The 24,336-nt window shown below is 34.6% G+C and overlaps 1 protein-coding gene across 4 annotated transcripts in view; it reads left to right on the forward strand.

Annotated features, from left to right (window-relative positions):
* Nucleotides 1-24,336, forward strand: part of LOC135127396 (uncharacterized) — a 174,424-nt gene that overhangs the window by 19,756 nt on the left and 130,332 nt on the right. Inside the window, exon 1 of one of the 4 annotated variants that reach the window (XM_064053846.1) lies at nt 7,777-7,960. The exons of 2 other annotated variants lie outside the window; for them this stretch is intronic. The gene's annotated coding sequence lies outside the window, so the exon portion shown is untranslated. Of the gene's footprint in view, nt 1-7,776; nt 7,961-24,336 lie in introns of those variants that run through there. One more of the 4 variants, XM_064053851.1, reaches the window with a different exon arrangement.

The following is a 24,336-nucleotide window of genomic DNA, read 5'->3' on the forward strand; positions in this document are numbered from 1 at the left end:
TTGGTGTTCATATTCAACACATTACCGCCTTATTAATATACAAAACATGGAAAAAATTAAGAGCAGGTTGTTAGACTGCTAAATGTGACTTATCTTGCCACTTTTTATTGTTTTAAGGGGGTGTCCTTGTGTGATTTAAATTTATGCTTACGCCACGGATCTAAATCATTATGTTTTTTGCGATTTCCGCTGAATCAGGTATATTTTAAATAGCCGTAGTTTGTTGTTGATTAATGCTTATTTATTAATATATTAAAGGTCTTTGTCCTTGTCTACCATATTTCATTTTTTTATAATAAAATAAAGATGATTATGGAAGAAGTTAGAAAATCTAACAGCCGAAGGAAAGAATTTGTGTGTGGACGTTTATAATTAGTTGCACTGGAAATGAATTAATGACGAAAGCTTATATAATTTAGTTTCCAAGGCCTTACTTTAAGTCAAGGAGATCCCACGAAATAGCAGGTTGAAGATAGGAAAGCAAAACCAGATCAGTCTAGCGGAATTAAAACAAAGGTTGCACCACTTCTAATGAGCTGTAGAACCGGTTCAAAGAAATATTTGTATCGAAAAGATTAGCCAAAATAGCGACACTACCAAAACAGTTAACTATGAGAAGAATTGACCAATTCAAGAATCTTGTTCTTGAATTAGCCAATTTTTCGATCTAGTAGACAAGTTAAAAAAACAGATATAGAGATTTACTATAATTTACAACACACCATGGTCCATAAAGTGCGTTAATTTAGAAGTAGAACTGCAATGAATGTCCAAATGTGAAAATATAAATTATAAATTTGTGGAACCGAAAGCTATGTTGGTTAAAAATAAAGAAAATGAAGGCCGTCTAGTATGCCATTAAAACAAGCATTTCGTAACGAGAGCATTAATTCCTGAGAACATTAATTCCTTTTTAAATAATATTATTGGGAAAAATTAAGAAAAAAAAGCGAAAGAGCCAATGTCACAATGAAAATGCTGCAAATTAATACGTCTGAAACTTGGACACTGGTTTACTTGTCACAAGTAAAACAAAAAAAAAATTAATCTTTAACTGTTCTAGAGAATACAGTCCATAGAATGCCAAGACTGAAAAAGTATCGGTTATGATGTTCACTTTAAAAAACCTTTTGCTTTTTTTTTGTGTTTTAGATTACGTTAAAATTTGCTTGAAAATCAAACTGACAAAAAAGTCAATGAATTTGTGGAGTTAAAATGTAACAAAATATATTTCTATTGGATAAATGGATGTTTTGTGTGGAAATGAGGAAAAAAATCACGGTTTGAGCGGGTGTCGGGCGGGTGTCTTGACCACTAGACCATCAGGCGCCGTAATTATCAATTGCTGGAGTCGGCTCCGATTACTCTTGGGTGCGTTGTTGGTCACTAATGTGGAACTGAGAAAAAATGTCACGGCTCGATTGGCGTTCGACGCATATTTTTTTGATAACTTTTTCAAAAGCAAAAAATATTTCGGTATCCCCATGAAAATTTCGCCAGTTTTCAGTTACATTCGAAACTTAACTAGAGGCATTTTCTCATTGATCCCGACTTACAGAAGTTAGTTTCGGCCTCATTTTTTCGAAAAGTCCTTCCATTTTTCCAGAATCGCCGAATATGGCAATTTTTTGGATTTTTGAAAATTTATTTTCAAGGCGAATATTTCTAGAGTTTTGCCCCGGGGCCAGAAACATGATTTATTTTTGGGATCTGCACATCAGAATCTGTATTCCTGAAATGTTTTGGGAACCTTTTAAAAAAAGGCAAATTTTTTTAATACACCCCTCCATAAACATTTTGGCCAATTTTTGACTGTTTTCGAAACTTAATGAAAGACATGTTCTTAAAAATCTCTGCAAAAGTTGGATCCGGTCACATTTCTTCGGTAACTCGTATCATTTTTCTAGAATTTTCCGTTGAAATAATGCATTTTTTGTAATAAAAAAAATTATTTTCACGTATCTCACTTGTCCAGCGGGTATCTGGACCATCAAACCATCATTGATTATATCTCCTCACTTCCCAGGTTATATTATACTGCCACATTTGTAAAAGCTATAAAGGCTGTTTAACAGAACTAAAAATTGGTCGAAGGTTATTTGGACAGAACATCCCGTACTCCGACAAATCCAGTTTTTTGGAAAAATTATAAAATTTGATTCTGAAAAATTTTAATAATTTTATAATAACATTTTGATGAAGAAAAAATATTGATAATAAATGATAATGCAAAGTTGCAAAGTAATTGTGATTAAAAATTAAGGTGGACTCATGAACCACGAGCACCGAACTATATTATTTCATAAAAATTAGGTAACCTTAACTGCGCAAAATACGAAGGGACGTCATCAAATTGTTGGTGATGATGATTAGACAAATTTTGGTTAGTATTTTACCATCTACACTATATTTCTACAATACATTAAAATTTGATAATAATCGATCAGGTAGTTTTGGAAATTAACTGTAATAAGAATTGATATTGATAACAGGCAGACGTTAAACAGACGTCAGGTAAACGACAGACATACAGAAAAGGGAGATCAATTTTTTCGTACTCTAGAGTTCAACGAAACGTCGAAGAAACGTTAAAGTAGCCAGTCGCCGGATGGGCCCTATTAACCTATTACGCTTACGTTCGGGAAGTAAAAATAATGCTACCAAAAATGAAAATCTTGCATACATTTTTAGAAAAACCTGAAGAAGAAAGGTGTGTATAGTGTTAAACTTTGACCCTTCAAAAACTGTTTTTATTGAACAATACATAGATCAAAACCAAGAAAAAATAGGAAACGTAATCTTCAGTAAGACAGAATTAGAACACGATGATGGAGATGATTCGAAAGAACCCTATAAATCTCCTAAAAATGAGGCATAGTTTACAACTGTTGAAGTACCGGACAAAGGCGCAAAGAAAGTTCAAAGGAAATGACTAGAAACAACCAAAGGAAGAAGAATTTGCTAAATCTTCAAACTGCTATATCGTAGGAAGCAGATTAATTTTAAGAAACGAACTTCAAATTGTAACGAAGTAATTGCAAGGAACAATTTCTACTAAATGGATGGCATATCAAAGTAGTTCAATTATTGTAAACACAGAGACAAAAATTTTCCAATTCTACTAGAAGAAGCTGCGACGAAATTCCAGGGGATGGACGGTGACGGTCCGGAATTTTGCCGATTACGCGTGGGGGCGGCGTGCCTCGGTGCCAAGCCTTGGGCCGACTAGTGCCGCTGAAATAGTAACACATCTGGCCGACCTAGGCTTATGCGGCCACCTTAACGCCACCTGGAGTGGCGCCTTCGGTCGGGAGCGGCGGTGCTCGGGCGCTAGTTCGCTCGCCAGGTCGTGTGGTGAGCGCTCGCGGAAGCAAGAAATAAAATAAAATGTAGCGAACAAAAATAACATCTCCAATTCATTTAAAAAGCTCTTAGAAATGAAGTGGAAGTAATAATAAAGGACTTTCTTAGAATTTAAATTCACGAAACAAAAAAGTGTAGATCAAGATTTCACTGCTTTGACTATTATAAAGGGTTAAAGAAGAGAACGAACAAAGAACGCGTGAATGTCTGAAAGACTCTGAATGGTATATCATCCTCATCATTTTTAGTTACTTTAGATATTATAGTTCAAAGTCTGAGAGCGAGTGTATTGTAAGTTTTCCACCTGTAGCAACGTGCTATAATTATCACAATTTTCCGACATTAATTAACAAATAAAATTCTTCTTCTCACTGGACTGACAGTACATGGCTTCACGCGTGTGCGGAGTCTCATATTGCGAAATAGTGACCTGAATGTGAGAAACATCTCCAGGTAAACGAGACGCGAAATAATCTAAGTAAGGTTCTGAATACCCACTCGACATCCACGTATTTAATTACATAGGGAATCTAGTGTACAAAGAGCTCGAGCTGCTCCTCAACTTTATTAATACTTTACTTTAGTTCGGCCCTTTGTGCTGATTTCTTCCGTAACAAGATGTTTTGAGCGAGCCAATTTTTCCCGTGCACTGAATGAGACGCCATAACTTCATATATCGTTTTCTGTGAAAGATATGTCAAGAGTCAAACAACAGCGCCCCGGAAGCGTACAATACACCTCTTATTAGTTTTATATTAAAATAGTCTACTAATGAAATACCAAGGCGGATTTTTGTTGTCACAAACAAATTTGTCTTTAGCTCGGGGGACAATTGTTCCTTCTCTTTAGCAGTTAGTGTCCAAGAGAAATGAGATTGTCCCATAATGCATAAGAAATGCGGCACGAAAATGTTAGTCTGACAGTACGCACCCTAGCATATAGAATTAATTTATGATGTCACGAACCTTCAATTAGTCAACAAGCTTGTTGTCTCATTATAACCTCGAAAATCCCATAAATACTAAATATCATTTAACCTGGCAAGTTTCCATGCATGTGTATACATAATGTTTAATTATTTGTCACGGCTATATATTTACGCGAATATACAGTCAAATACCCCGCATAGCTTTATATTATGTGGGGCAAGCCGAATTTTTGGAATGTCACCACACTCATTCGACAAAGTAATTGCGATTTAATCTATTTGCGTGCCGTTATAATTATTAAAGCACCATTCATATTACCCCCTTTCAAATTGGATGTTGTTAAAAGTTAACGGTTTTAAATGGACACTTTGTGGGACTACCGATAAAATGGTTCAGATTTTAACGTGAAAAGAATTGAATAATTAAAGGGTTGCTTTTGAATTTACAAATTATAAAAGGAAGTGTTTTAATGAGCAAAATGGTATTTCGTAATCCGCAACAGGATTTCGACAAATTTTGTATTTCTGTTTCAGCCAATCGGTGATCCCAGACTATCATTAATTTGTGTTTTAATTAGGCTAAATGAGTATATTGATTTTACTCTAATTGGTTTATGCTCGGTGGTAATGAAGCCATTTTTGAGAAAATTTATTCATCTTGTCGGACGACATAACGAGCAACATTTGCAAAATAAAAACACAATAGAGCGAATAACTTGCTTCTTGAAATATTGAAAGAATTATTCGCATTGATTAATTTTTACACAGACATTTCTTTTTAACAGACAGTAATAACAAAATTGTACGTATATAATAAGCTATTTAGGGAGTTAATCTAATTCTATATTACGTTGTTTATTTTCGATCTGCTGGCTTTTGTATTGTTGCGCCTAAATTAAAAAAAGCTTTGTTGGAGCCCACTCCGGCGGCAGGAATTTCAATTATTGCAGGTAATTTTAATTTTTCAGTGACCCCCTATCCGATTTTTCTTTATTCCTTCGGAGCGATTTCGTCATTTTTCTTTGTTTGGCGCCAAATTCCTGAAAAACAATTAAACCCTCACATCGAGCGAATCCGGTAAAATTTTCATTAAATTTTCATTCGAATTATTATCGGGGGTTGCGTGGTCGTTATTAACAGTAATTTCAGATGTCGGCAAGCTTGTATTTCACAACGAGTGCTATCAATAAGAGTCGCTGTCGACTACAGAGCCCGGCTTCTTGCGACTTTTCGTAATATTAACTCTCTCGCCAACCTCGGCTTGAAATTACGGTCGTCATATAGAAGTAATACAACTCTTATGGTGCGAATGACACTCTTAATATAAGAAAACGCTCTCATTTTATTATATATTTGTGTCTGTAAAGAATATAGGAGATCCTTTGTGATGCGATCCGGGATACAAGACTACACTTTATTAAGGCAACCATACAGAAATTCAGTCAAAGGAAAAATGCTGCCTTAGACTTTTATGTCTCTCGTAAATAACTTTCGGATGCTAAATAAGATTCGTCTAATTTTCGCAGCTTCTCGGAGGAAAAAATCTGTTCAGAAAGTGTAATAGGAGGTGAGTGAGCTACGATCGGGTGAAAAAGCGCTCACCTAACTTTATGAAGTCGCGGATCACTGAACGTGTGTCGAGTTATAATCCGGCTGCCGCGTTAATTTGACAGTGATTTTAAGTTCGTGACGCATTAAGCAAAGACAAATCTCTTTTAAGGCAAAGTCTACCCTAAACCAATCCTGTGACGTCGCTTAGTATATTAGAGAAGAACAAAAAAGTGATAATTTTTTAAATGACGTCAGTAGTAGTGGAAGGGAGTAATGATACGATAGTTTGGAGATCGTCTAATATAATGGACAAATATGACACCTTATTGAATATTTCCTTTGGCTGTTGCTGGGGAAGGAAAATTATCCCACCCTTTCCGGTTTAATAAATCAAACAGTCATAATTGTTGCCCTGACGTGCGTTTAAGGGTAATTTCCTAGTCACAGAGAAATTACTTAATCCACAGTCATTTTCCCCTACTTACCACCATTCCCTAAAGACAAATAATCAATTTTTATTGAAAAAAAATTATAATAGAAGGTGTTTACTTCATAATCAATTTCAGTATAAAGGCGTAATCAGCTGGTGCGATTAGGGTCAAGGATTTCATACATCAATCATATGTGTACTTGCTATGAACAACAATATAACTATAAGCAAGAAATGAAGACAGACGACTTGGTTGAGACAAATGAATAATCTTAAAAATGTAAGCCAAGAGAAACCGCACGTTCTGTGGCAGGAGATCACTAGATCATCAATAACAAGGGCAATTAACTCTCGGTAAAGTGTCTTTTGTAGTAATCGGAAAAGAAACTCTGAAGCTGCAACGCTCCGGCTGGTGCTCGTGAATCCAGCGATTTTTTCCCTTCCTAGCCTTGAACCTGACCGCAGTCACGGCAAAAACAAACCTCAGTCAATATCTGCAGCGCAACGGCTACTTTCTCTGCAGCTGGATTTGCTTAAGACACTGCTAAACTGGTTCCAGTTTGTCCTCAGCCGTGACCTTAGTCACCTGTACGCTACGTAACGTGAAGATGACTAACAATCTTGTGAATTGCAAAAAAAGGCTAAAAATACTGAATGACGGTGTCACAACCGGCGACCTTGTGGCTTCGACTGGTTCAGGAAACTTGTGGCCATTGTGCGAATTATCCTTGGAAGGCGGAGTGCTTCCAGGGGAAGTTGCAAGAATGGACGGTCAACAGCTGCCGGAAGATTTGGTTACAATAAATTGCGAAAATCCACTTTTTGCCGAAATTTATTTTGCAATTTCACTTTATCGCCCTCTTGAAATTTCGTTCGTAAAAGAATTTATTTAAATCGCCTTTCGGGAACGAAACGGCACGCCAAAGTTTCGAGTTCTGTTCATAAATACGAGCGAACTTATACGGCACGTAATTAAATTATAAATTATGTACTTTCGCCAGATGTGGAGGAGATTTTTATCACGACTAGTCCGACAACAGATCTGGAATTCGGCAGTTAATTTTTTGCGATCGATAATTGACTGCTAACAGGTGAAATCCTGCAAAAAACCGATAGATTAAGGATTCAGGAAACGTTTTACACTTTCTTCAGAATTTCATTAGGTTTTTTCGCGTAATTATCTTTGCTGAACCAGAATATTGTGCAAAGTAAACAGTGTACAGTTCAATTAAGCAACACCTTAAAACAGAAGATTTTTTCTTCTCGGTGATTGGTGTTTATTTTTCAAATGACATAATCGTTCCTTTCACTTGATAACAAATCCTACCAGTCAGACATTTGACAAGCTTTTTTGCCATTTTCAAGGAAATTGACGATGCGACGTGGAACATCGCAAACCTGAATTTCTGCGAGATCTCCGCGCTGCTAGATGTTTGCAGAAAACAAGTCGTGCTGCGGGATAATAATTCCGGTTGTTTTATTTGTTAGTGTAGAGTGCTCGGATCAACGATTCGCGCCAATAGTTTGTACATATTACAACAAAGCTACAATCTTCCGCTAATTAGTGACGCCCAACTTAGTGTTTACAGTTTCAACTTACACTCGAAGCAATTGGAGATTAGTACAGACAGACCGATATTAGGGGAGACACACTGTACACCCCGGAGACACTACCACTCGTGAGTTTTGTGAGTTTTCCTCCACTTTGAATATTATCCGTGAATAACTGGGCGTTGAAGAGATTCTCAAGAATAGTTGTTTGGATAGAAACGAAGGTTGAATATTTAAACAGCCGACTCAATGTCACGGATTTGTCTTCTAGTGAGAATCTAATCGATTCGGTAGAGTTTTGTGGTTCCCAATAAAAAGTGCGCGCCGTGAAAATCGGGCCTTGTTTGGCGAGAATGCTATTATTAAAGGATAACAGTGTGCTATTATGCAAGTTAATTGACGTGTAAAATTTACTAATTTAGTGCATTGTGCCGTGCTCTCTATCTCTAGGCAGGATATTAATAATAATAATTAGTTATCCGACATGGTTATTGTTTAGTTGAATTTTGACAGAACTAGCAGCTCCGCATCGCATTTTCTCGACCAGTTCAATAGCGTCACCATTGAGTAATATTTTAACATTTGTCATATTCTGTTACACAAGATTTACTCTACGAATTGCGACTCTTTCACGCTCTGGTTCAACATTCCCGTTTTTTTCGCCAAATTCTAACCGCAGATATATCGATTATGAAACAATGGTACTTTTCTTTCCAAATCATCGTATGTAATATCGTGAAATTATGAGTTCATCGATTTTTTAACATCGTAATAATACGAAGTGGGTTGTTTTTTGTATGATGTGATTATAGCCCAAGAGCTTATCCGTACAGAGAAAGTGATACAGATTTGTTTGTACGTCGCATAGATGTAAGACGGGTCGTGAGCTTTTGCAATCTTTGTCTGCATTGCTGCTCTTCGTAATTTATTTTGTGTAATTAAGCTAAATGGATTAACTGTGTCTGTTGCATCTTGGTTTAGAAATTTATCTAGGTTGTAAACGCGCTGCTAAATTGTTTTTTACTACTAAACTAATTCTTCGGACGGTGATGTCTCGGATTCATTACTATAATTAGTTTTTGTGACAGTATCTATCTTCCCAAAGTTTATTTTCTCTTTCACTTTTTTTTGAAGATTTATCTATATGGTTAATCAAACAATGTTCTATTGTGATAATTTTTGTCTCATCTTAAGAATGGTTTCTCTTCATGGTCACCTGTTTTCGTATCATTTTGTTCTGTCGTCTTGAATAGCCTTTTTTTTGTTTACTTTTTCTCTTCAACTGACGACGATTGCACCAATTTCATCACTTCAAACTTTGTTAAACAATTTCATAAATTTGTTTAGTTAATTTTTACTCAGTATATAAACGACAAATTTGTTGCTATTGACAATCAAGGAATGTAATAATCCTGTATATATTTCGTCGAATAAGACCCATTATTCAACAATTACTAGCTGTTTGTATTTTATATCCTACGACAAAAAATTATTTCTTCTTTCATAAACTTCATGTTTGTTGGAGCTATGAACCTTTCGTCTCTTTTCCTACCTTTTGTTGTTTTATTTTGTCTTCACATTTATCATTTTATTGTTCTATATTTTTTTACTTGTTTTTTTTCTTTTTTGTTGTTTCAGACAGTACGGTATGGTGTATCTTGTTACTGATTTTTTTTGCTATAAATTCCTATTTCTTAAATTCAAATCGTGTTTCAAATATTTCTGTTATCAGTTATATCATTTTCATTTATTTGTACTTCTCAATTAACTATTAAAAAAAAAGTTTCCCGTTTTGGTCTGTCCGTCTGTTGTCGGTCTGTGGTCTGCATACAGGGTTTTTAACAAATCATTTACATATTATGTGGTATGAAATTTATTTACTAATTAATTGTCCAGCTTTGAAACAAATTTTAACGTTTATTTCTTCAAATCATAAAGGATATCGAAAAATATGGATTCTAGGAGAAGATAAATCTGTTATCAAAACGAAAGACTGTATTTTTCGAAAACGGAAAGTTTATTTCTTAAATGGTGTTCACGGTCCTCTTGACATCATTCATTAATCTCGTACGTTTATATTTGTGGTTTGTGAATTCGCTTTATTTTTACCCAAGATATCCCACATTTTTAAATTTATGTTGATACTGTAGACGAACGTCGTACTTTATACATTTTGAATTATTAGACGTCTAATTTACGTTGATGACGGCAGCGTAAAATTTTATTACGGAAAAAACTACTTGAAACATGGACACGCTACCATGCTGCCATGGTGGGCGGGGTTAGTACCTGCTAAAATAAGATCGATTTTGGCAACTGACATACCCGCTAAGAAAATACAGGGCGAGTGGGCGGGGCTAGTACCTGCTTAAATAAGACCGATTTTGGCAAATGACATAGCTTCCAAGAAAAGAGAGGGTGGGTGGGCGGGGCTAGTACCTGCTAAGATAAGAGTGATTTTGGCAGATGACATACCTTCCAAGAATAGAGAGGGTGGGTGGGCGGGGCTAGTACGTGCTAAGATAAGAATGATTTTGGCAAATGACATACCTTCCAAGAATAGAGAGGGTGGGTGGGCGGGGCTAGTACCTGCTAAGATAAGAGTGATTTTGGCAAATGAGATACCTCTAAGAATAGTAAAAAATTCCTTCTCACATTTTGGAGGAGTTATACTGATTTTTGGCTACGTTTAACAACTAACTACGCAACACATTCATTATCACTACAACTAGTAACAAAACTTTCAGTTAATTATTTAAAATTTTATTTTTATGGTCTCTCGCCTATGACCATGTTTAATTACCATTTTAGTTAGAATATGGCTGTGTTGTTTTTGGTAATAATTTGATGAAATTCCATTTGACAAGAATATTTGCCTGATATAAAGCGAAAGTACAAATCAACAAAAATCGAGTAAGCTGTTAAAAATGTTTGACATATCAAAAATTGCCAAAGTTTTCAAAATCCTATGTTTAAAATGTTTGCAGTTACCTTTAGGTCCTTTGGTGTTTTATTTTCGTATAAATTTAAAGGTGTTTTATTGCCGGATGAGCTTCTAGTAGTACTTTATTTTTTACGATTTTGAAAAAATGCCGCTGCGTTTTTTTTTTAATTCGGGAGACTCTTGAGTACTCATGGTGTATTATTTTGGGAGCACATTGAGATTTTTTTTGTAAATGACCTCACCTGTTTTTGAGTTTAATTTTAGGACCCCTTTTTTTTTTTAAATTTTAAAACAATCTTGAGGTTCTAGGTATTCTTGTTTGGAAAGAATCTGAAAGTGCTTTGGAGCCCCTAATTGATTTTTTTATAATAATTTAATTAAATGTCTTAAAGGATACCTACCTCATTTGCCAAAATCAGTCTTAACAAGTAGTGGCCCCACCTCCCCGCCGTTTTTTTTTTCTTAAAGGGTGTCATTTGTCAAAATCCGTCTTATTTTTGCAGGTATTAGCCCCGCCCACTCACCCTTTCTATTCTTGGAAGGTATGTTATTTGCCAAAATGATTCTTATCTTAGCAGGTACTAGGCCCGCCCACCCACCCTCTCTAATCTTGGAAGGTATATCATTTGCGAAAATCACTCTTACCTTAGCAGGTGCTAGCCCCGCCCACCCACCCTCTCTTTTCTTCTCTTTCTTCATTTGCCAAAATCGATCTTATTTTAGCAGGTACTAGTCCCGCCCAAACGCCCTCTATTTTCATAGCGAATATGTCATTTACCAAAATCGATCTTATTTTAGCAGATACTATCCCCGCCCACCCGCCCTCTATTTCTTAGAGGAATCTCATTTGCCAAAATCAGTCTTATCTACTACTAGCCCCGTATAGACCTATACTACTTTATACATAATACATAACAGATATATTTATCGAGCAAATTTTGAGATTACGTCATCAATTTTTTGGGGGGAATCAACAGATATATTTTGATTAACGATTTACCTTGCTTACGATAATTTTAAAACGTTTGGAAGATATCAAACCGTTCGCTGTTACGCAGTTTGTAGCGTAAAAAATTAAGGCGGATTCATAAGTCACAAGTATTAAAAATATTTATAAAATCTAAATAGCATTAACTATTATTACTACATCGAGAAAAGTAGAAAAAAATTATGTAGAACTGAAAACAGATTGCATTTCAGCCTTCATTTTTCTTAATTTTTTGAAAATTCTGAAATTGTAAAAAATCTCCAAGATTTTCGATTTATTAAACCTTTTTTCTTTTTAGTATAAAAAGAAAAAACTAATTGACGTGTGTTCATGCAAGAATTTATGATTCTGGAAAATTTGGAAAAAAATAATAATTTATAATATTATCTGACTTTTAACGATAATGAACATTCCGAGGTATTAAAATTTCTTTTCAGATCAAAATTTTTTTTATAATATGTGAAATTTCTGATGTAGAAAGAAAATTCGCAATTAGCGGATGTCATTTGCCAAAATCGATTTTGTTTCAGCAGGTACTAACCCCGCCCACCCACCCTCTATTAAATCAAATTATTTATTAATGAAAAATAGCAGCTTGTTTTATTAATAATAATGCACGACGATTAATGACCACTGGTCGTTATGGTTATTATCCTAAAAAAAATAAAAGCTGGATTTTTATAAAATTACGCTTTTTTCCACTAACATTTTCAGAGACATCCTCTACAAACAATTCTCCACACTAGAAATTTTAATCTAAATTTTCTTAGCAAAATTAGCAGTTGGTTCCGTTGTTTCTAAATTAAATTATAAAATATTATTGTATGCTTTTGATTTTTTTTTACAAAAGACATTTCTGTATAAGGTTAAAATAAAGGTGGATTAATAAATCACATATATGGATTTGGTGTGAATTATCAGACACAATAGTTTTACGTTATACCATCTACACAATACTTCTAGTATTTCACACGAAAGTTCAATAGTTCCGGAAATTATCTGTCCAATAAAATCGCCGACAGATGAAAAACAACAGACAGTCGAAACAAATGGAATCGAAGAGTTTAGTTTTCCATAATTCAGAACCTACCTGGTCGAATAAAATTCGACAAAATCTTGACGGTTTCGTTTCTGGTGTTTTTTTTTTAGAATGCTATGAAATTTCCCAGACAGTGGTGCATAAATGTGTCGCCTGACCTTATGGATCAAGAAATTAGCCACTGTGTGCAATTTTTTGCTTAATTTTCATATAATCTACATATCAGAACATCTTAGTTTCGTTTTTTTCCTTGAGAACTTCCATGAGGTCATTTAAAAAATATCTCACAATCTTTCAAAGTTAATCAATTTTGAATTAAACTTGCAGCGAAAAATCACCACAAGTGTTGCACAAGATATTACCTTCCTCCTTGTATGCTACTAATTTTCACATGTACTGCAAACATCTCCTGAAAACTTGTGCCCCGAATTTTCAAGATTTTCAATTTGAGGATGCAAGTTGTCCTCCTTGCCCCGCCTAATCCCGAATATCCAAAAAATCGAATCCCATCATCCGTGCCACCCTCTGTTTATTTTCGCGAAACGTAGCACATTTTGGTCGGGTTTGCGAAAGGCCGATTTCCCTCCGCATTAAGTGAAGTAGTGTCAGCTGGCGGGATGTTAAATTAAGGACTTTTTGTCGCCTCGGGAAATGTAAATAAGCTAAAAGAGCACGTGAGCATTGTTGTAGTCCCGCGTGAGCGGAGAACTGGGTCGATGCCGATCGGGTTTTCTTTCTGTAAATGCATCGACTTATGCGTTCATGCTGTGTAAAGTTGAAGGTCTTAATCTGCATGATATCTGTAAATCGCGTGTTTCGAAGCGTGTCTTTTGTAATGAGAGAATAAATTGTCGCGATGTGAGCCCCGTGACTCCGAGGGATGGGCTCCTATCAAGGACGAAAATGAAAAGGGCAAAATTGTTATTGTTGCAAAAGTTCGGCGCAACTCTTCACGGGGAAAAACAGTACGCTTGACTGGGTACGACTTTTAAGTTTCGGCAAGTGGGAAGATTGGATGAGAGCTAGTTTCGAGAAGTTCACGCATCGAAGTTTGTGTATTAGTTGTTATGAATACGAAAATGGGGGAAAGTGCATGGGGGGATATGGATATGTATATGTATGTACTGGGCGATGAGGGGGCTTGTTATGTGTGTGGTTATCGATGAGTGTGACTATGTATGGGAACGTATCATTATCATGAGAGTCATTATTTTGTCCAGAGTTATTGTATTTAGATGTGTTTATTTATACTAATTACATAGTGTCCTACAAATTATTGCAACACTAGAATTTACATATTGGCACATCTCTGCATTAGTTACACTTTTCTAAAGCATGAAGGTTGATTGATAATAATTGTTATTAATGATAGCTGTGGAGACCGTGTGGGTAGTATTATTAAAAAGTAGGTTTTCAAAGACTAAACCTTAGTCCTTTAGCGACAATAATACTTCCGGATGTTGGAAACAAGAAGCTATAGTGGAAATATTAAGAGAAGAACATGTTGAGTGATCACATTTTTTTTAGTTTATGTACAGTTTTATGTTTGATTTTGATTTTATATACACTATCTATATGAAGAGGTTAGACTCAAATAAACGAGAACAGCTCTCCAAATTATAACTTAATTATCTCCTCATTATACTTTTAAATATATGATTGGTTTCCAAAATAATCTGTTTCGTCTGCTTTTTCTACAGTGACATTCTCTTTTTTCCGCCTTTATTAGTATATATATTAATTAAGATAATAAATTTAGCACGTATTAGTCAAATACAAAAATGATAAACTTGAGATAGCTAAATTTAGATAAATATAGCTTATATAGCGGATAATTTCAAATAGGTCACATGAATTTTATCAAAACCCATCAAGTTCGTTTATAATAACTTAGTTATTGTCCACAGCTTAAACTTTGCCTTAACCTTGGTTTCGCAAAACAAATTCCCCATCAAATATCATAGCCAAAATTTGCATAATGAAATTGTGGCATTTAATCCGCTTTTTGTTGTCCTTTTTTAGACCAGTTTCTTCTACCTGTCGTTTAATAGCTGTGCGAATGATCCAATCTTCTAGAGAAATAAGCACGCGTGTTTAATATATAAGTTTTAATCATACCTGCTGTTTTTAATTCCGTCTCTAGAATTTTTTTCTTCCTTGCTATTGTCTTGCGATTATTTTAATATGTTGGCTAGTTTCACTTTTTAAATATCGAGATAAGGAAAGTGTTATTGTCTTCGGAATGTGAAAATATACCGTGACATGATTTTTATATTCTATTGTATCCGGTATTGACTGATCTTGTCTCGATCTAATAATTCGTTTGTAAATTTTTGCGGATTCTCCGTGTTAAATTGTTTCGTATTTGAATTCAAGTGTAACAGTTTATTTCAAAATATGTGTTTTTTCATTTCTATGAGCATTGTTTTCCTTCTACTATTATGATTTTTTTTCTTTGGATATTTGTTAGACAGATTACGTCCGAAATTACTGGAACGATTGTTGTCAAATTTCATGTATATGTCAGCAATATCCTGTAGACAGTCACTTCAAAATTTTACATGATAAATGCTCTTTAAATTTTATAAAATAACTTACTCCTGTAACTGTGTCCTAGTCATCCAGATTTTCGAAGAAACTGGATATAATGGACTGTACTTCAGGGGCGAGGGAAGTTGTATCTTATTATGTGTCTTTTAATCTTGACTCAATCTTTTTAAATTGCTCCACAGGTCTATTTATTGAATATTTTTAGAAATAATTGTATTTCACTGTACTGATTTTTTGTCTATATTTTATATACCTAATTGATATCATATGCTTCATCATAAAACCACAAAGTACACCTTTATTAATTATTTGGTTTTTTTTCCCAAACGTATATTCGGAATGTCAAAATTTTGCATGGTAAATAAGTTTATAAATTTTATAAAATAACATACTCTTGTAGTTTTGATTTATGAATCCGTCTTGTTTTTACAAGAGTGCGTAGGCTAAGGAAGTATAATAATGGAACCCATCGAGCAACTTACCGGTTTCATAGTTTCTCGACGTTTTGTGATACTCAGAATACGAAAAAATAGGTCTCTCTTTTCCGTAAATCTGTTTGTCTGACGTATGTCTGAATGTTTAAGCGTAAATAATTGGGATGTGATTTTTTTAGTAAACGCCATTCAAATTTTATAAAAGAAGATACTCATATACTTGTAATTTATGAATGCGCCTTGATTTTTTACCCTAAGCAAAAAATCAAATTGCATCATTAAATTTTATACCAGTTCGAGGGCACTTACATGTGGTGAACTCTGGTCGCCGTGCCGTAAATATACTGAATTACTAACGTTTGTTCAATTAACTGTTGGTAACCATTTTTTTAACACTGTCTCTGGTATTATATGTTTTTTATATTATTAGTATTGCATGTATCGGAATTGACATACGTGTCCTTGCTGAAATGTTGATCGGTATATTTTTCAATGGTAAAACTCACTAGAAACAGGCCATACGCGGTATCAGTCGATTCATATGTTTGACCGTTCACCCAATTTCCGCGCATTCCGCGCCATACCAAATATAAACAAGTTCACACACCGTGTTTCGTAACATAATGCGTTCAAATCAAAGGTAGAAGCGCGGTATGGATCACTAAAGTGTATTAGAATTCATAATCTATGAAAGTAAGCATTCTTGCTGAACAACTGACAGATATTCAAGGATGTTGAATTTGAAAATTTGGTTAAAACATAGCATGCTTATGGTTCCGGGACAATATTTTAGAAATATTCGGTTTGAAATTCAATTTTCGAAATAAATCCAAAAACTATTCTTGAAAATGGTACGATGTATCGAAGAAATGAGGCCTCAATTAACTTTTGGAAGTCCAAATCTACAAGAATGAGCCTTTTGTTAAGTTTCAAAGCTGGTTGAAAAATTCCGAAATTACATATTATATAGGGAGGTCGGGTGTGTTGTGAAACATTTGAGTTTAAGGAAAATTGCGTAAAAATCCACAAAAAAAATGGTCTAAAGAATTTAGACAGTACTTCCCTCGCTGTCGGGAACATGACGACCGCATGCCTATTTTTTTTCTCATTACATTTTATTTCAATACATGCAATATAATACTAATAATAATAATAACAGTGTTGTATCTCCAAATTTTCGGGAAAATGGAGTAAACTATTCTTGACTTAATCAAATTGACTTATTCATTATTTTTTTTTTTGGGCAACCTGTTAAGCAAATCTACAAAATATGAATGGAATCATAAATCACAAGCACAGACTCATCATATTTTGTACATTTTAGATAGGATTTATTCGGCAAAGTTTTGAGGTGACGTCACCAATTTTTTGGAGGGATAAGTAAATATATGTTGAATACAAATTTATCATGCTTATCATAACTGTAAATCACTTGCAAGATTTGAAAGCATGCGGTTTTGCATATTCCAAATTAAATTGCAAAATGTTGGTTCATAATTTTGATTTTTTTTCAAAAAATTTGGACGTTTCGCTTAAAAACTCAATTCGGAGTCATAAACTACATGTGTAGGACTATGTTATTTTATACAATTTAAAACACATTTATTATGTAAAATTGTGAAGTGACGTCATCACATTATTGGTGGGGACGATTAGGCAAATTTTGACTAGCCTTTTATCATCTACATAATATTCCTAATGTAAATACAAAATTTCACAACAATCGGATTAGTGCTTTCGGAGATTATCTGTCTAAAAGAAATTCGGGACGGTAGACAGACAGACGGACAGACGGACAGACGGACAGACGGACAGACGGACAGACAGAGGAAACGGAAGACCTATTTCTTCGTCTTCTAGGGGTCATGAAAGATTGAGAAAATGTAAAAGTAGAGAGTCGGCCGACGGACTCGATTACAATACTTCCTTTGCTTACGCTCGGGAAGTAAAAATTTGATATACAGGTTCGGGGTATTATTAAAAAAATATAGCATATATATGATCTTAGGGCAAGATTTTAGAAATATTCGGTTTGAAAATAAATTTTTGAAAAAAAATCCAAAAAAAAACTGCCATTGAAATATTATTAGATAGATAATCTCCGAGAGTTCTGGACGGATTGTTGTCAAATTTTGTCCGTGTATTAAGAATATCATGTAGATGGTAAAACGCTAACTTAAATTTATCTAGTCATCCTCACCAACAACGTGATGACATTCCTCAAAATTTTGTACCACAAACATAACTTAAATTTCATACAATAAGGTACTCCTACAGTTGTGCTTTATGAATATGCCTTGCTTTTGTTTATTATTATATAATTGTTGTCATTTAAGCCTTCTTCTTCTTCTTTGGTCATGTAATACATAGTAATACACAGCACAGCCGTAGAGTTTTTTTTTTGTAATAATAACAAAATAATAATTATCACATTAACTATATCATAATAACAGTTCCTCACACAAAATAATATTGGGACCGTTTTATTCCATAGTAACTTAATTAATTAATCATCTCTCCTCTGCTTTAAAGAGGCAAAATTAATTAAGTGTCATTTTCTTTTAACACAAATGCACGCCCCCGCTGATGCTTGTGCTAATAGTCGAATTCTTTCGAAGTATACTCGTAAACATAAACATTCGAAGTTAAACACAGATCCCCAGTGGGCGGCCGCAATAGAAATAAATAATACTCCGGTTAAACACAACCGAACTAAAAAAAGAACTTTCGGCAAACAAAAAGAATTGAACGGGACTGCTACGGGTCCTGGGGAAGCGGGGACGGTTCGCGCGGTGGCGTTATAAAAAATGAACGGTTACGATTTTGGCGCTCCAGACTGTAGATTCTTCGGAGGAAGACAATTCACCAAGTCCACAGACAGACTGCCATATTCGAGGTGTCGGCGCGACGCGGTTGTCACAAAATAACCCTTGCCCCTGGGATCTCCATAATCAGAAAACAATTTTTGTGCTCATTACAAAATTTTAGAAAATAACAAAGAAAATGGAGGAGAAGTTCTACTTGTCTATGTTCTATTCCCATCAAGAAAAAATTACGGTAGTCAAAATATTCAAACTGAACGGTCTGTTTCTTTTTCAGAGTGTGAAATGGAAGACCCAGACTGTGAAAAGCTATCTCTAGAACATAAGAAAATGACGTTGATATTGTATAATATTATAATTAGTTAATTCTTAATTAGTAAAAGTTGTTTTTCTCGCAATAATTCATTAATGATAATATAACAATAACAGAATGTGTTATGAAAGAAGTACACACATTACTAAATGAAAACAAAAAGAAACATAATCACATAAAAGTCGTGTTTTTTCTCATTTGATTGTTGAATAAATCCATAATGTCCAGTCACATTTGTTATTTACATTAGTAAGTAACAAACAACCAGACATTTTCACGTATATAAATGATTAAATTAAGCCTCTCTTGTGGTGTGCCTCCCAAATCAAAGAAAGTGGAAGTATTGGATATTTATTCCTGTTTTCCTTTGGTCTGGTTGTTCCTTCAAACCGAAAACGCTCACCTACGAATTCTGTTAAATTTACAGTACATAATACATATGTAATACCGCGGCCTATAAATATGTAACTATGTTGTCAGCTTTACGCGATCTACTAATTATACATCTTTCTTGGCGATCACATGAAGATAGCTGTTTTGCATTCTGTTTTCAGTAATTCTGGTATGAATTTTTAAAATACGAATTCCGATAATTCGATGTGTTTCTACACTTCAGATATTTATTCGTACGTACACTCAGTATTAAAAATCACGATACTATCTTTCCGACATATAGACTTCTTATTTACTCTCAAACGTGCCACTTTCTCTACCACGTACCCTTTCGCAGAAGGTGAGATCAAAATACTGTTAAAAAGGCAGATTTATGTCAGCAACTCCTTGTGGCTATTAGTGGCAGCGATGTCTAGTCGTGCAACACTTTTTGTCTTCGATTTTGTTGATTCCAATTCTAGGTTAGTTGACACGATAATCGAAACTGCTACGGGCGGTAATTTTATTACGGACAATTTAATAATTATTACGTTCCACTTATTTTTGATGTTTAATTTTTTGCAGCGGTTAGGTCACAGATTCGAGTAAGAGTGACAAAGTAGATGTTAAAGTAAGCTATATTACAAAATTTTGTGACACTATGACACCAATTAATCTAAAACTGAATTCTATCAAGTTGATTCTTTCGTCGTCTTCATTTTCAGAGTACACCCAAAACCACTCAGCATAATTGAGTTTTCAAACTGCTACCTGTCAGTAATCAGCGTGTCGTTGACAGTTCTAGCCAACAGCCATCACTCGCGTGGTGAAAAACTTATAATATGGTGGTCTTCATGTAAAGTGGAGCACGTTCACGTCAGATATTGATATTTCGACGTTGGCGTGTTAACTAAGACTGTTTAACGTTTAATTAGGGCAATTTGAGCCATCTAACTGTCGCCAAACTGGCAAATAATAATTAGAATTGAGTTGAATATTCGGCTGGACGTTCACATCTCCACGTGTATTAGCTACAATTGAAGTTCTTAATTTACGCGCCGGGAATCCATAGCGGCATCAGTTTCCGACTAGACGACATTTTGACGTAATTGTGCTGGAAAACAGAATGTCAACAACCCAATTAAAGAGACGTTATAGTGGCTGACTTTCGACACCGGCGCGTCTCGTATGGAACTCTTTATAGCTGTTTGCAGCATTATCCTCAGGGAAAAGGCTAAATTTCCTTTCGACGGAACACGTTAACGAATCACTCCTGGTGCAGCTATAATTGCTTCCGAGTTCGTTCATCAACAGACCGGGCGTTTTATTCTTGTTGCCTTAATTAAAAATGGTTTAATTGTATAATATTCATGCGCTTAAAAATTTGAGGGGGAAATCTCTTTAAGTAAATATTTATCATCGCAGTAATTTATCATAAATGTTTTATATCTGCTAAACCAGCCAAATGCGCTTTTGAACATTAAAAAGCAATTTACAGTAATGTAATCATCTACGCGCTAACGCTACGGATCGAGCTTTCGCAATCACCCCTGCAAAAATTTTATTTTCTGCAGGTTTACGGAACGTAACGTAACGGTTAATGATCTGCAGCCAAGAATTATGGCTCGTTTATTCGTGAGCTACGCCGATTGAAAAAGGGTAAGCACGTACGGGATACATTCATCAAATTGACAGTGGGCTAAATGACGATCTAATTTTTATACGCCAGTTCTTGTCTTGGGCTTGGCGCAATCGCTAAATCCGTAAAGTATATTGCAAGTTGAAGTTTCAACACTTTATATTTTTACAATGTTATTACCAGTTTAAAACTTCTTACTTCACTTAGTGTTTATAATTTTGACTTTTTGTTTAATACTTTGTGTTAATATTAATGAAATGATCAACGGACAACGCATTGCCATTAGTTCAGGCACTTGTCTGCCTAAAATGCCGGTAAATCTATAATTGCCCACTTTAATAACAAGTTTACACAGCTAAAAGCTTTGCATTTTAATTGTCTATTGATGAAAATAACATACATTTTCGATGCCACTTGGCATATTTACATTCTAGTTTTCATCGCTTTTTTTGGCTTCTTTCGTATCATACTGATGTTTTAATGGCTTGGTTTCTTTTTTTCTCCGAATAAATACAATTTTTGTCATTTAAAATGTAAATATTCTTCAAATGAACTCAGTTACTAGAATAAACATGAAAAAAATTAACAATATTTTAAACAGCTTAACATTCCACAAACTATATTTATTGTTTGGGAGGTATTTTAACTTCAGTTCAATGTATTCACTTAGAACTGGTTTAATGTAGTGTTATATTTATATCCTTAATTTTTCATCATCGGTCCTTATTTCTATTTTCAGATATGTACATAGTGTTGTTAGAAACAGTTGAAATATTTGTGATAAGCATAAGCTTCTTTCTGAGTTAACTGATGATAAAATGAAGATCTTCTTACTAAGCTTGATTTAAGCCAAACATTTTTTTGGAAAAATATTGTCAAAAAAATATTATTATTGATTGTGCTAGTTTTCTCATCCGAACACTTTTTTTCATGTAGGTAGTAACGCTGTGAATTCGTTTCCACGCACAGTTTTTCAAGTGATCACATCTTCTGCACAATGATCTCACCTTCTATTGATATAAAGACGTTTTTCATAAGATGTTTCTTTCTCTTACTTCACTTCCACACCGTCCGAACCCGAAAAACGACTCTGGTCGTGAAAAATCACCTCCTATTTGTCACCAAAGGTCGCCCCAAACAGTCAACAATTGTCGTTAAGTTTAAAGTAAATCTAAAACAAGGTTCGAACGGCTTAACATTCGTGTTCGGACGAGAAGACTAGCACTGTTTAATTGTGCTATGTCTTCTCTTTCGAACACTCTTTCTTTATCGAATTAGGTAGTAAAAAAATATTGTTGCAAGTGTGAAAACATATGCATCTATAATCAAATAGTACTTGTTACTGATCTTTTAAATCAAGGACCACATTCGATTGGTGGATTTCCTGGTACCAAATTTAAAATGTGTGTATGAAAACATAAACACTGATTATTACTTAGTACGAATGTAACTCTTTATTTTTTCCACATCAACTTAGAAAAATGATCTTGCGATATATTTCGTTGTATAAAGTCAGAACAAACAAAAATTGCAAAACACCTTGTAAACTCGACAACATAACCTATTTATACTATTTGCAGACTTAGAGATTGTGGTGATAAATGGTAGATGAGATTGTTGTACACAGAACGTGATCATTTTAAAATTGTTCGAGAAACGAATCGTTGTACTACTACCAAATTAGATTAACAAAAAGTGTTGGACGTGAAGACATAGCCCAATGTACACTCTAATCTCATTTTAATTTATTTGAAGATATGGAATGCGTCTGGGCACATGAGACACATTTTGTGGATAACTAATTTCACCATTTAATTCAAACTAAAGGCAATATTTTCTGCTGTTTCGAGTGAGTTCATATGTTGTCGACTTATTAACAACTAAGTAATTACAAATTAGAAAAAAAAAATAGTGAAACTAAACATATCTACAGATATCAAACCGAAAAAAAATTATTCAGGGTAAATTTTGTCTGGGTGAATTAAACAGTAAAATGTAACCGAATAAAAATTATAAACTAATTACGATTGGTCCACAACGGTGCTTTGTGGTGTTCAGATTGAATTACACTCATTACATTCATTAAGTGAACTCAATTACGAGAATAAACATGAAAAAAATCCACAATATTTTAGAAACAGGTTAACATTCCACAAACTATATTTTTTCTTTGGGAGGTATTTTAACTGCAATTCAATGTATTCACCTAAAACTGGTTTAATGTTGTGTTAAATCCTTAATTTTTCATCCTCGATCCTTATTTCTATTTCCAGATACAGAGTGTCGTTAGAAATAGTTGAAATATTTCTTGTAACCATAATTTTTTCTGAGTTACTGATGATCAACAAAAAAAATCTTCGTTGTAAGCTTGGTTTAAACCGAACATTTTTTTGGAAAAATATTTTATTAAACAAGTCAAAGGATTTTATGACGTTCAACTTGGATTGTCCTAGTCTTCTCGTCCGAACATTCTTTCTCCATCTAGGTAGTAACGCTACGAATTCGTTTCCACGCACAGTTTTAAAGTGATCACATCCTCTGCACAACAATCTCATCTCCTATTGATATAACGACGTTTTTCGGGTTAGGACCATGTGGAAATTAAGAAAGGTTTTGACGTTAAGTTAAACGTTTTCTTTCAGAAGATGTTTCTTTCTCTTCACTGAATTTTTCATTCTTTCGCCATTCACTTCCTGGAGATATTCCCCTACAAAAGTGGGCGAAACGTCGAAAGGTTTTTTTAAATTCCACATGGTCCAAACCGGAAAATCGTCTTTATATCAAAGACTCTGGGCGTGAAAATCTCCGAATTAATGTCCTGTTTGTCACCAGAGGTCGCCCCAACCTGTCAATTGTCATTAAGTTTAAAGTAAATGTGTAACAAGGTTCGAAAGGCTTATCATTCGTGTTGAGGGGTTGGGAAACGAGTGTTCGGACGAGAAAACTAGTACAACCATAAAATCATTTGACCCGTTTAAATGTGCCACGTGTTCTCGCCCGAACACTTTTTCTGCATCGAGGTAGTAACGTTACGAACTCGTTTCTACGCACATTTTTTAAAGTGATCACATCCTCTGCAAAACGATTTCATCTCCTATTGATCTAAAGACGTTTTTCGGGTTTGGACTATGTGGAAACTAAGAAAGGTTTCGATGTTAAGTTAAACCTCTTCTTTAAGAAGATGTTTCTCTCTTTTCACCAAACTTTTCGTTCTTTCGCCCTTCACTTCATGAAGATTTCCCTTACAAAAGTGGGCGAAACGTCGAAATCTTTCTTAAATTCCACACAGTCCAAACCCGGAAAACGGCCTTTATATCAATGACTCTGGCCGTGAAAGTCTACAAATTTATCTTCTATTTGTCACCAAATGCCGCCCGAACCTGTCAATTGTCATTAAGTTTAATATTAATCT

Source organism: Zophobas morio, unplaced genomic scaffold, assembly GCF_036711695.1.
Source record: "Zophobas morio isolate AGI-343-1 ecotype UQ-CSIRO unplaced genomic scaffold, CSIRO_AGI_Zmor_V1 ptg000002l, whole genome shotgun sequence".
Taxonomy (NCBI): domain Eukaryota; kingdom Metazoa; phylum Arthropoda; class Insecta; order Coleoptera; family Tenebrionidae; genus Zophobas; species Zophobas morio.